The 14404-nt window shown below is 43.6% G+C and overlaps 1 long non-coding RNA gene across 5 annotated transcripts; it reads right to left on the reverse strand.

Annotated features, from left to right (window-relative positions):
- Nucleotides 1–634: 634 nt before the first annotated feature.
- LOC141518915 (uncharacterized) lies at nucleotides 635–13747 on the reverse strand. 5 transcript variants are annotated; one of them, XR_012477310.1, is made up of 4 exons: nucleotides 12994–13747; nucleotides 8737–8871; nucleotides 6182–7733; nucleotides 635–4050 (listed from the first exon to the last, which is right to left on the reverse strand). It is a non-coding gene; the product is annotated as an uncharacterized LOC141518915 (long non-coding RNA). The 5 variants fall into 5 exon arrangements; XR_012477307.1 differs by having other exon boundaries at nucleotides 6182–7107; nucleotides 7456–8871; XR_012477308.1 differs by having other exon boundaries at nucleotides 6182–6288; nucleotides 6999–8871.
- Between the last annotated feature and the right edge of the window lie 657 nt (nucleotides 13748–14404).

The following is a 14404-nucleotide window of genomic DNA, read 5'->3' on the forward strand; positions in this document are numbered from 1 at the left end:
CCAGCCTTCTCCCCATCCCCAGTAAGGAGTTTTTAAAGATATTTACTCCTTGAGACCAAAATTTTGCAATTAAAATAGCCCAACCCCAGTCAGACTGAGATACAGCTAAATGTTGGGGGTCCCAGAGAGGGCATCTGCCCTGCAACAATTTAGATCCACTATGTGTCCCTGGACTAGTCATTTCACCTCTCTTAAACTCAGTTTCCTCAACTTTAAAAGGGGAGTATTAAAAGTATAGTAATTATATATCACAGGGCAATTGTGTGGATCAGATGAAAGGGATTAGTAAACAGGGATTAACAGGCATTGTAAACACATAGAGACATGATGAAAAACACAAGTAAGGGACTTGCATTCTAATGAAGCAACTAGTATATGATATAGGATATATAGAACAAATCATATAAAGGCTTTGCAAATCTTAGATCTTTATAATAAGGTGCATCATAACTATTATAATTAAGGCAAAGATCAATACAGAACTTTCCAGATTTTAATGATGAATAAAGGACAATAAAAGAACAAAAAAAGGTAGATAAAGACCAATATTCTCTAAACTTGAGTCTTCCTAAGGTCAAGCCTAGTAGTGGATGATTGAAAAGAAGTATAACATTTTAACAATATGTGTGTGTGTGATACCTAGTAAAAGTAAAGTCTTTGGGGCAACAATATTTTTTTCTAGTCAAATAATCTTTTATTTTTTAGGTTTTTGTAAGGCAATAGGGTTAAGTGACTTGCCCAAGGCCATACGGCTAGATCATTATTAAGTGTCTGAGGCTGGATTTGAACTCAGGTCCTCCTGACCCCAGGGCTGGCGCTTTATCCACTATGCCACCTAGCCACCTCTCAAGTAATCTTGTATTTTAAAAAAATTATATATATTTTTCAAGTTGTAAAAGTTTACCAACTTAGTCTTCAGAATCCCCCAGCCCCACTGAAAACCAAAGTAAAACAAAATCCCTGTTAAAAACATAATTATTCAGTTCTATAGTGACTTTGTCCAAACATGTATTTGTCTCATTCTGTCCTCTGAGTGGTTTGCTTCTCTATCAGAAATTGGGAAGCATGTCACATTCCTGGTGTTCTGGAACTGCCACTGGTCTTGATGCTGATAACAGCCCCTAATTCTTTCAGAACTGTGTATCTTTACTATTGTTATCATCATATGAATCATTCTTATTCTGTTTGTTTCCTTCTTTATCAGTTCAAACAAATCTTCCCAGACTTTCTAAAACTGCTTCCCTTCATTATATTTTACAGTTTGATGGCAGCTTCTCATTAGTTGAATTCTATTTGACTTCTTCAGCTCTAGATTTGGGCTGTAATCTTACTGGGAGTTTTCTTTTGGGCAGTTGTTTCCAGGTGGTGGCCTGTAGATCCCTCCTATTAGCCAACCAACCTTCAGCACAAATTAGATTCTTGTAGTTAACAGTTCTTAACTCTTGTCCCTGGGAAAACTACCCGGTCTCAGAAGAGTGATTTCAGAGAATTAAAGGGATCTGATTTTTTTCCCCCATTTAAGTTCTTGTATTCCCTGGAGTCCAAAGCCCTTGATAACTTGACTCTCCTATCTTCCCAATTTTCTTGCACCCTATTCCCCAACATGTCCTCTAAGATTCAATGACACTGGTTTCGACCTATTCCGCCAATAAAACCCTCCTTCTCTCAGCTTTCTCTTAGACTATCCTTCCCCAGGCCTAGAAGGCTCTCTCTCCTTCACTCTGACCACTGACCCGTCTGTCTGGTTTCCTTTAAATCCCAACTAAAACCCCACCTCTTATAGGAAGCCTCTCAAGTCCAGTGCCTTTTCTCTGTTAATTATTTTTCATTTACATTTTGTTGTTGAATTGTTTCATCATGTCCTACTCTTCCTGACCTATCTTGGTGGCATATTCCCTCTTAAGAGTTAATATTCTTAGTGAAGTCCTTTTGGGGTTAAACATTATTAAAACAATGACAAACTATGACTCAGACTATTCTTAGAAGAAAGAGAGAGAGAGAGAGAGAGAGACCTTGCATTCCAAGCCAGACACCCTCCCGATTCTGTTAGTGGGGGAATAGTGGACTATTTCTAAAGAGACCTTGCATTTTAGTTAACTATTTGATGATAAAACTATCTTAACTGGGAGAACAGGAGACTGTTCCCATGAGAAAAACCTTGCAAACCAACGAAGCTCGTAAGACTCCTCTTGTTTGATGATAAGTAGACTGTTACTTCAGTAAGATAGTGATAATCCTGAAGGTTATTCTCACCATCTGGATGGGGAGGTCATATTTTATGAAAGCCTTTCATTCTTTTCTTTGTTGCTGGGGTAGATTTTCACAAGTAGAATGTAACTCTGAAGATTAACCAATGAGTCGACAGAGAATGATGAAAGGGAGGAGGGGATCGCATTAGGCCCTATAATCTTACTTGACTGTCAATACAGGGCAGCTCTTTGATCTTCACTACCTTTGTGAGACTTGGAGTGGGCCCTTTTCTTGAGAAAAGTCAAAATAAACTTTTTTTTTTTGCTCAGAGGAGTCTCTATATTTTTTTAAGTGGATTTTTATCCCACATGGGAGTGGGGGGGGTGGTTTCTTTGGCAAAGATGCTAGAATTACTAGAATGGTTTGCTATTTCCATCTTCAGCTCATTTTAGAGATGAGGAAACTGAGGCAAACGGGGTGAAATCACTTGCCCAATATCAAACAGCTAATAAATATCTGGGGTCTGGTTTCAACTCAAGTCTTCCTAACTCTAGAACCAGTGTTCTATTCACTGGACCAGTTGTAGCATGTGCAGCAGCTACACCCTAGTAAACCTGACTTGCCAGATGGGCTACCCCAGGTTGAAGGTAATCAAAGGATCTCAGACCCTTTAGTGAGTTGGAGTGGGGTCAGTATCAATCCCAAGGAGAATGGGAGGATGGGAACAATTTGTTTCAAAGGCCATGGAAGGAACTGAAGCAGACTCTGGAGTGCTTAAAGCTTGGTCAAACATTGAAGACCCCATGCATCCCAAGACATCACCATGCATCTTTTTTTTAATTTTTTTAAAATTTTTTTTTTTGCAAGGCAAATGGGGTTAAGTGGCTTGCCCAAGACCACACAGCTAGGTAATTATTAAGTGTCTGAGAGCAGATTTAAACTCAGTGCTCTATCCACTATGCCACCTAGCCACCCCCTATCACCTAGCTGCCCCTCCCCATCACCAGTCATCTTGACTTTTGTCTTGCTCCTGGACTTCAATGATCCTGGAAGAAAAAGTGAGGCTGACATCTTTGTGCCACTTAAATCCAATCTGTATGTAAGTTCAGACATCACCCTGTGACGTCCTGGGTCCTCTTCTAAAACAAAGACCAAACAACATCAATATCAACAATATTTCCTCATTTCTTTATGACACATAGATGGTGCTTGTTTTATTGACTGACCGGCCAAGTCACTTCCATTCTCTGGTTTGTTTCCTCATCTTTAATATGAAGGTGTTGGGCAAGATGACTTCTAAGCTTGCTTCCGGCACTGAATCTGTAATCCCTGTCTGCTATCCTCTCCTCCCCCTCCTCCAAATCTGGAATCCTGGGATAAATGAGTCTGTGAAGCTCTGAGATGTGACTGTCTAGTGGACTTTGTCTACCTTAAATTTTATCAGTCATTTTTCCTGATGAGGAACATGAAGGGGGGTGTTTTCCCCAAAATCCACTGGGAAAGAGGGAGTGTTTGTTTCCATTGAAAATCTGAAAAGTCAAGAAATTTCATCTCTCAGACATACTCCAGTTAATAACTAGTTCAACACCTATTATCTTAGCACTGGTAGAAATTATCTGTTATTATTTGACTACGAAGTGCCATAATAAGAGGGGTCATGGGGCCATTTCAAAAACCTGCTCATTCTGAAGCCCACAGGTGCCAGCCTTTCTGCTCTTGAATCTAAGTCTCAGAAGGTCATCTAGCTCTCTCTCTGTAAGCTCCATTCACCATGGACACCAACTTTCTCTGTATCCTTCCTGGGATCCATATCTTCCTTTTTTATACCTCCCAGGAGCCAGGTATGAGCTCAATGAAGTTCTGGAAAATTTGAGAACATACTTGGGTCACCAGATTTAAAGAAAAGACCTGTACTCTTAGGAAAAAAACAAATACCCCCCCCCCAAAAACCAATATATCCAATAGCTGGAGAGAAGGCACATTAATTAAGGTAAGCTGGGGAATCTCGTTTCCCAAGTGGGCCCATATGAAAATAACCTTGGCTTTGAGGTACTTTATAAATGTATCCACTCAAATTCATGAGCCCCCACCAGGATTTTTATTTATTCAAGTCAACCAGAAGGTACATTTAGTGCAAATAAAAAAGCCTAAGGTCTAACTATATCATTCCTCTGCTCAAGAAGTTCCAAAGGCTCCCTCTTACCTCCAGGATAAAATATGAACCCCTTTGCTTGTCATTTGAACCTCATGACCATCTGACTCCAGACTACCTTTCCATGATGCTCCTGGTCAACTTGTTGTCATGGTTCTAGAGTTAGAGGATCTCGGTTCAAATCATACCTCTGATACTTGTTATCTGTGTGACCTTGAGTAAGTCAGCCTCCCTGGGCTTCAGTTTCCACATCTGTCAAATGGTTAGTTTGGACTAGATGACCTCTGTGGTCCCTTCTAACTATAAGACCAGTATCCCATGATAGAAAGCATTCCATCTTCCCTGCCATGCTTGGAATACTCCCTTGGAATACTTCACCTCAGAAAATAGATGCCCTCTGTTCCTAGTACCCCATGTATCTTAAACGGATTGGTTTTGACTTCGTTTGCTCTATGTTTTTCTTGTTGTTCAGTCCCTTTCTCCATCTTCAGTAGAATGTAAGCTCTCTGCAGGCAGGAATTGCTTTGTTTTCATCTTTGGGACTCTAGTGTCTGGCACAGGGTAGCTAGTTATTAAAAACTTAGTGAATGAATGGATGCACACATCTGGGCCAAGCCCCTCCTTTTACTCATGAAGAAGACCCAGAAGTCTAGTGGTATGTGACTTATCCAAAGCCACACAAATAGAGAATGTCAGAGTTAGGATCCGAATCAGTTTTGATGATTCTAAATCAAGTCTTCCAGGCTCCCTTTTCTGTTAGTGTGTTGTTCATTGTTTATAAGACACAATGAGAGGGGCAGTGGGGTGTGATGAAACCCATGCAAGATGTAGTGGGTTCGAATCCCCACCTTGGCTACTTATTACCTGGAGCAAATTCTTTCTCTCTTTAGACATCAGTCTCCTCTTTGTAAAATGGGGTTGCCCTGGATGGGGTCCAAACCTCTGGCTGCTCATCAGGAGGCTTAGAAAGTAGGGCTGATGCAACCAGGATTGGGGGGTGGCCCTGCCATGCTCCTCCCACACTTCCTCACCCTCATCTCACCCTCTGCTCTCCCTAGTGCCTCTGACCCAAGCTGTCAAACAAGGCCACCTCGTGACTCCTCACACACAACGGGAGGGATACAGCTCCAGCCTTTCATCACACCTCTATGTAGGGCTGGTTCTCAAACCTATGACCTGGATCTGTCCCAGATTGCAGCTCAAGTAAGTGAACATTTACTAATCACCTACTAAGCACCCTGGACTGCCACACAGTAGGTACTTGATGAAAGATGATTGATTGATGTGCCAAACACCCTGAAGAAGTTTGGATTCTACTGCAGTCCTACAAAATACTCAGGAATCCAATGGCCTTTCAGGACTTCCTCCCTCATCATTTTTTTTTTTTTTTGTAAAAGATGAAGAGACTGGAGTCCAGAGTGTCAATCCCAGCTGGGTCTTGATTCAGGTCTAACCTGCCCTGTTCCAACTCCTTTCCCCACCTTCAGGGGAATGGTAAAGCCCCCAGGCATTCCCAGAAAGTCTCAGGCTTGCCCCCAGAGGGAGTGCCTTGGCTTAGCCTCAGTTAGCCTAAAAGCCTCAGCTTCCCACAGTGGGGACTTCTGTCACCAGACAAATTCCTGACAAGTCTCTTTCTTGGGGTCAGAGGTACCAGTTAGAACTGGAAAGGATCATGGGGGGGCCATTGAGTCCAACCCCTTCATTTTACAGATGAGAACACTGAGACCAGAGAGACTAAGGGATCTGTCCATTGTCACATACATCTTGACAGAAGAGGCCAGGGCCTCTAGTCTCCAAATTGGCACTCATTCCACTTCTTCACACTCTTTCCTAGCTCACCTCCAGAAGAGAGGTCTTCTTGACCCAGTTCTTGAAACTTTTTCTTCCAATAGGACTCGAGAGAAGCCAGTCTTAATTTCTAGTGAAACAGCTAAAGCAGGGTGGTCCTGGAAAGGGGAAAGAGAGAGAAGGTTTAGGAGAATGGGGACAATGAAGGACCATGTGGTTAAACAGGTTGGAGAAGAACCAAGAAAGAATAGGAAAATGGAAATCAAAAGGGAAGAATACTTCTAGATGTGGAGGCTGGGCAACAATGGCAGACAGGCCCATTGGAAGTTGCTGGAGACCTACTGGAGGAGAGATTTGGCTCAAGGTCAGATACCAGGAGAAAGGGGATGAGGGGGGCAGTTAGGTGGTGTAGTGGATACAGTACTGACCCTGGAGTCAGGAGGATCTGAGTTCAAATCTGAACTTAGACACTTAATAATGGCCTAGCTGTGTGACCTTGGGCAAGTCACTTAACCCCATTGCCTTGCTAAAACCAAAAAAAAGGAAGAAAGAAAGAAAGAAAGAAAGAAAGAAAGAAAGAAAGAAAGAAAGAAAGAAAGAAAGAAAGAAAGAAAAAGAAAGAAAGGGGATAAGGAAGGAGTGGCCCATGACCCATGAGGCAGTTAGGTAACAGATGTGGATGACCCTTTCTGGAAGGTGATCAATGATTGGGAAGAATGCAGAATTATTAACCTTGGGTCCATGGACCCCTTGGATTTCAGAGAAACTGTAGATTTGAATGGGAAAGAGAATCACATCTTTTATTTTCACAAGTCTCTTATTGAAATGTAGCATTTTCTTCAATTATGAATTAAAAGCAAAACCTCACTCTGAATAGGTTTCACATGAGATGACGCCAAGGAGTCCAAATCACTCCTAACCTACAGGGGGAGGCTTGGCCAAGGGGAGCCTTCACAGGATAGTGCAGATCTGGCCATCTGTGTAAGAGAAAGAAAGAAATGATCTCCTTTATATACCCATTGTGTGAACTGCAGAACACTCAGCAAGCATCAATTTATTATTTTAAATATTTTATTTTTCTTATTACATGCAGTGATAGTTTCCAACAATTAACTTTTTGCAAGGTTTGGAGTTTCATATTTTTCTCCTTCTTTCCCTTCCCCCTAGAAAACAATCTAATATAGATAACATGTATAATTATATAATATAGTACATAATTATATGCATTATATAATTATGTAGTCCCCATATTAATCATGTCTTGAAAGAAGAATCAAATTGAAATGGGAAAAAATTAGAGAAAGAAAAATAATACTCAAGCCAACTTTTAAAAATTGAAGACAGTAAGGTCTGGTCTGCATTTAGACTCTGGTTTTTCCTCTGGATGTGGATGGGGTGTTCCATCACGTCTTGTAGAATTGTCTTTGATCACTGAACTGCTGAAATGAACAAGTCCATCATAGCTGAGTGGAATATTCCCTCTTAAGAGTTAATATTCCAGGGGCGGCTAGGTGGCACAGTGGATAAAGCACTGGTCTTGGAGTCAGTAGTACCTGAGTTCAAGTCCGGCCTCAGACATGTAATAATTCCCTAGCTGTGTGGCCTTGGGCAAGCAAGCAAAAAAAAAAAAAAGAATTAATATTCCCAGTGAAGTTCTCTCAGGGTTAAAAATCATTAAAACAAAGATGGACTATTACCCTTAGACGATTCTTAGGAGAGGGAGAGAGGCCGTGCATTCTCAGTCAGACACCCTCCCACTTCTGCTAGGGAGTGAAACAGTGGACTATATCCAGAAAGACCTTGCATTGATTTTGTTAGGGAGGCAAATAGTGGAATACTTCCAGAGAAGAGACCTTACAGACTTAGTTAGCCTCCTGTTTGATAATGGACTGGGAGAACAGTAGCCTGGCTTCTTTTGTTTGCTAAGCTCAAGCTAGTAGAGTTCCTTAGAAGACCTTGTATACTCAGACATAAATTCATTTACCAGAAGGTCATTAGAAATCTTCTTCTGATGCCCTTGCCATCTGGATGGTGAGGTAATACCTTATGAAAATCTTTTTTTCCTTCTCTTTGTTACTGGGTAGATTTTTCACATAAAGATTGTAACTCTGAAAACCTTAACTAATCAGGTTGGGAGAGAGGGGGTTGGGGGGGAAATCACTCTAGGCCATATAATCTTGCTTGACTGTCACCTCGGGGGCAGCTCCTTGAACTTCACTACCTTTGTGAGACTTGGAGTGAGCCCTTTCTTGAGAAAAGCCAAAATAAACTTTCCTTTTTGCTCAGAGGAGCCTGTCTATTTTTTTTTAGTGGATTCTTATCCCACACATAGCTGACCATCATGCAACATTTCTGTTAATGTGTACAATGTTCTTCAGAAAGCATTTATTAAGTGCCTTCTAGATACCATGGAGAAAATTCTGGTTCTGACACTTATTAGGCTTTGTGACTTTGGGCCAATCTCTAGTCTTTCTGAAGGGAAAGAGAAGGGAACAGGGATTTATTAAAGCCCCTACTATGTGGCAGCCCTACGGCAAGTACTTTTTACAATATTATCTTGTTTGATCCTTACTACAATCCTGGAATGTAGGTGTTCTTTATCATACCCATTTTCCAGTTGAAGAAACTGAGGCAGGGAGGTGGTTAGGTGACTTGCTCAGGGCTACACAGGCAAAATTTGAAATCAGGTCTTCCTGAGCTCTATGGTCAACCTACTTGTTGCTGAATCTCTGTTTCCTAATCTGTAAGATGGAAAGAAGAATTTTACTGACATTCCCAAACATTTGTACAGCTTTTTAATTTTTTGTTTTATTCTGACCTTAACTAATACCAAATAGACAAGTATCTTCATATACAAACAGGAAAAGGGGATCAGACCTGAGTGTCTGCTAGGTACAGCCTGCCTCTAATAAATGCAACATGTAACTTTCAAAACTATCCAACTTGTTTGAGTCTCCTTCTGTTCTCTTTGTATTTAAAAATAAAATGTTTCAGTAACTTCCTTCTTTTGTTTATTTGCTTCTTTCTCTGGGAAGTATTCCCCCTCACCCCCTCTTCCTGAGTCTATATTTTTTCAAGTTTTCAGATGAAGTAGGACATTTTAATTTCAGAGCTTGAAAATAATAAAGCATGTATATATTTACTCATACATAAATGAGACCTTGGTCTAAGCCACTGTATAATCTCAAAGAAGCAGGAAGTTGAGACATTTTAAAAAAATGCCCAAGGGTTCTTTATTAGAAGCAAACCATAAGTGTGTTAAATTATCTTGCACCCTGAACATCATAAACTGTAAAGCTGACTGTTTTATGTTGCTGGCGTCATTTTTTAACTCTTAAATCCCAACAATAGTTGAACATTGCAACAAAAACAATAGGATGTGGAGTGTATTAAGAGGAGAGTGGTCCTTTATACAGGAGAGTGGTCCTTTATACATTCTCTATCACATGTGGAAGCTGGCATGGCATTGAAAAGCCTTCACTGTCAAAGTGTTGGTCCTGAAGCCAGGAGGTCCTGAGTTCAAATTGGACTTCAGACACTTACTAGCTGAGTGACCTTTGGCAAGTCACTTAACCTCAATTGCCTTCCATTCAGGGCCATCGCTAGTGGTCCTGATTCATATCTGGTCACTGGACCCAGATGATTCTGGAGGAGAAAGTGAGGCTAGTGGCTTAGCACAGCCCCTCCCCCAACCTTGTGGGAACACAGGCAAGCCACAACACAACCTCACTCAAAGCCAGTTCATGTGCTTGTCATGGCATCACCTCCTGGATGTCGTGGTCTTCTTCAAAACTGAATAACAAACATCATCAATCGGGTCTCATTGGGAGGCTTGGCTGATCCACCATCTGGGCTGGCATGGAATCCTCATAAGCTTCTCCATTGTAATGGTGGCTTCTTTCTTGAAATCAGCCAAAGTCCACCAGCTCTACCTAGTCTCTTTTACTTCCTTCAGTGTCTCTCCTTTACTTATTTCCCTCAGTCTCCTTTACTTCCTTCAGTCTTTTTTACTTCCTTCAGCCTCTCTCCTTTACTTTCTCAATCTCTCTCCTTTACTTCCTTCAGCCTCTCCTTTATTTCCTCAGTCTCTCTCCTTTACTTCCTTCAGCTTCCTTTACTTTCTTCAGCCTCTCCTTTACTTCCTTCAGCCTCTCCTTTACTTCCTTCAGCCTCTCTCCTTTACTTCCTTCAGCCTCTCCTTTACTTCCTTCAGCCTCTCTCCTTTACTTCCTCAGTCTCTCTCCTTTACTTCCTCAGTCTCTCTCCTTTACTTCCTTCAGCCTCTCTCCTTTACTTATTTCCTTCAGCTTCCTTTACTTCTTTCAGTCTTTACTTCCTTTCTTCCAGGCAGAAGCTTTTTCAACAGAGCTTAGTGGAAGAAAGAAGGTCAATCCCTGGGAAGTCTACCTAAATTCAATGAGTAGGTGATTCTTTTTTGTATTTTGGTGATAAATTGGCACGCTTTCTCCACACATTTGATATCTCCTTGTTTGGTGATCTGACCAGGAGAGACATAAGGCCTAGAGTTCTATTGTCAAGAGTTGATCTTAGCTTCCAAGACCATACATCACTTCAACTTACAAGACATCCTTCACCCATGGAAAGATCCTCACCTTGTAGTGTAAACATGACATTGTCCTTCTGACTCAAAACAGCATCTCCAGCGCCCCCAGTCACCTTCCTGAGGAAGGTGAAATGGTCATCTTTCATGTCTTTGTTATGAACTGCCACAATCTTTTTCTCTCCAACAATTTTCCTTCTCTATGCTCTTGCCATTCCATTCAAATGGACTGAATTTGCAATTCAGGTGCTATCTGATGAATTCTTCTTTGCTTTCTAATATCAGAGCCATTGGAACAGCCTTCTTACCACCCTGTCCTTTGCACTGTCCCAAATTACATTTGTATGCAAAGCCAGTTTTTTGTTTTTACAATTTTTATAAATTTTAATTGATATTTCCTGTATCTTATGGCCCCATGTTATCCCATGCTTCACTCCCCATCCCAGAGGGACCATCCTGCTACCAAAGGAAGATTTCTTGTTGCATCCACCATTATATACATTCCCCAAGGTCACTCACTGACCACAGGATTTTGCAGGCAGCCTGTGGTCTCCTCCAGAAAATGTAAAGGAGCCACCAGAATTGCCTTCATTGATGTCTTTCTTTGCATCAGAAAAAGTACTTGAGAAATCTGTCTGCCCTTTTCTTCTTCCTTGAGAATCTTATCTGGGTGGCATCTCAAAATCTTTCCTGGAAGGCATCAGCGCAAGTGGTTGTCTATCCTCTGGGGAGTGGGGTTCTCTTCGAGGAGGAAGAACAACCTCACCCTGTGAGCTCTTTGGGGAACAGATGGGGAAGGGCTCCCCCAAGGACCAGCTGAGAGTTGGGGAGGCAGCAGAGAATAGGGCAGGGGCCAGCTCTTGTACAGGACTGGCTGCTTCTCCTGGAATTTTCTGGAAAAGGCCTTCCCAGTCTGGCACACCTAAGAGTGGTCCAGAAAGGGGAGTGGGGGAGGTGGTTACCATGAAGATTAAGAAGTATGAGTTTGAAGGAACTTAGAGATTTGTTTTTCTAAGTTTAATTGATGGGTTTTTTTTTTGTCAGTCACTTGCAGATATACCTACTCATCTATCCCCAGCCTTCCCTAGTTAACAAGACTACAGTTAAGCAAACCGACCTGCATAGTGATGGTATTGGATGGGGTATGCAACATTCCATCCCTGTAGCCCTCCACTTCCCCAAGGGGGAAGTGCATTCTCTTAGTTCTCAGGAACAGATTAGTTCTAATTATATAATTTCCTCCTTTGTTTTGTTTTTTTCTCATCTCATTTTACTGAGGAAGAAGCTGATATCTCAGCTAATAACAAAGCCTGTGTTCTAGATCCAACCTGTGTGATGTCTTGGGAGCTACTGGAGCTGAACACTTGACCAGAAGATCACACAGGCCTTGGGGGTGGTCAAAGGAAGGGACAGCAAGGCCCAGGGGAAAGAGACTGGACTGGGAGTCAGAGGGCCCAGGTTCAAATCCTGGATCTCCCTCCACCAGAGGTCACCCCCTTGAACTCCTCAGTGCAGTGCTTTGACCTTCTGGCTGGTCCTCCAAGACCCTCCAGCTCTGCCTCTCTGAGTTCCAAGACTCAATTTCCCCATTTCCCACTCCTGGCTTCCTTCAGGCTGCAGCTGCAATGCCCCCAGCCTTTCCCTCATCAATCTTGCACCTTCCCTCTCTTAATTATTTCCCATTTAGACTGAATATAGCTTGTTTCTACAGAGTTGTCTTAGACTGTAAGCTCCTTGAAGGCAGGGGTTCAGATTGCCCACCTACCCTGCCAGGAACATCATAGGCCCTTAATGTTTACTGACTACCTATATGATCCTGGACCAGTCACCTCACCCCTACAGGCCTCCAGATTACCAACCAACTCATTCACACACTGACACACCCACCCATACCCAATCATACATGCACACTCATACAGACGCTTACACACACACACTCACATATTCACATACTCATACACATACATACACACACAGTTGGTCTGCTTAAATGAGGTAATAAGGACCTCTTTATCATTGCTGCTACTGACTGGAATCTGGGGCTCCTGGGTAGGTGGATATCCTTGTTGAAACCTCATTTACGGACTCCTTTAGCTTGAGTTAATCTTCCTTTTTTAAACTCCAGAGCTTTTTCTACTTCCAGTTCCAAATGAGTGGGTCTAGAACCCACACTTCTGTAGAGTGGGACCAGGAAAGGGCTAAAGATGTGGAAAGCCTGGTCCTCCTTGGGGTCCTGGGATGGGGGTGCTATCAGAGCCAGAGTTGAGAAGACCTGAGTTGAGGTCCTGGCAGGTCATCTCACCTGTACGTGCCTCAGTTTCCTTCTCTGTGGAAACACTGTGGTCCCCTTCCATCTTTCTCTAGGACCGCACAGACTGTCCCTCACCAACATGCTCTGTCTCCGGGGAAGAATCCCTCAGTTCTGGGTCAGCTATGTGACTGAGTTTTGTGCCAAACTCAAGGACTGAAAGGAAAAGGTCCCTTCCTCCACAGAACTTCCTTCTTTATCTGCTGGGAGAAAGGAATCTTAAAAGCCAGAAATCCCTCTCTTTCCTCCTTCCCTTTCTTCCTTTCCCCCTTCTTCCCTTCCTTCCTTCCTCCTTTTCTTCCTCCCTCCCTCCCTTCTTTTCCTCTCTCCTTTCCTTCCTTTTTCTTCCTTCTTCCCTTCCTCTCTCTCTGCTTTTCTCTCCCGCCTCTCTTCTTAAGCTGCCCCCTCTGATGGGGTCCCCATGGCCTCACACCTGGTGCAGGAGGGCCTTGCCTGCCTCAAGTCTCCCCCTCCTCCATCCAACCTCCAATCAGCCCCATCACAGTGATTTCCTAGTCATCCAAACGGGCTTCCTGAGCTCCAGAGTGAGTCCTTGGAGACCTTCTGGTGCAATGCTCTCACTTTACAGGGGAGAACAGAGGCCCAGCTGGGGCAGGATCTGGGGGAGGCTGCCTTTGGTTTCCAGTTGACATTTTCCCCAGGCAGCTCAAGGCTGTTCTGAGTGACCTTGGACCAATCTGCCCTCCTCCCTTTGGGACCGGGGAGAGTACATCTTGAGGCTGTGGTCCCCTGGAAGCAGACCTTGAGGCCCCTCCCCCCAGGCCTATCCTCCCCCTCCAGCCCCAAAGGATCCCCTGGGCCCCTGCATACTCTTCCGAGCAGCTTCCTCTACCACCCCCCAGGCCATCGGCTGCACCCCAGCATGGTCTCTGATACCCCTACTGAGCCTTGGGGTAGGAGAGGTGGCCCCAAGGCATCTCAGAGGGACCTGGAATTTCCCAAATTTGGCAAGCTGGGGACAGAGGCTGAGGCGGGGAGCAGAGCAAGGTTGCCTCTAGCAGGCTCTTGTTGGCAGCCGAAGCGCTCCCCCAAGGCAAGGGACCAGGCTGATGTCATCTGATGTAACCTGGATGCTTCTCCCCTCCCCCACCCTTGGCTCCAGGATTAATTAATAAAGACTGAAGAAATAAGGACTGAATTCAATTTAGGGAGTCCTGGAGCGTCTTCTCCCTCCTCTTTGCTGAACCCCAAGAGGACTTGCTCTGGGAACGACTGACCCTCAGAGAGGGCTTGGCCACCCTTGGGGGCCCTGAGAGGAGGTCTCAAGCCCTCGGGCTCTGCCAGCTTCCAGCTCTGGCACCCTCCCTCGAAGCGCCTCGCCAGCTCCCACAGTCGGCCCCGGGCGTTCCAAGGGGCCTCCCAGCTCCTACAGTTCAGGCCTGGC

This window comes from Macrotis lagotis, chromosome 3 (assembly GCF_037893015.1).
Source record: "Macrotis lagotis isolate mMagLag1 chromosome 3, bilby.v1.9.chrom.fasta, whole genome shotgun sequence".
Taxonomy (NCBI): domain Eukaryota; kingdom Metazoa; phylum Chordata; class Mammalia; order Peramelemorphia; family Peramelidae; genus Macrotis; species Macrotis lagotis.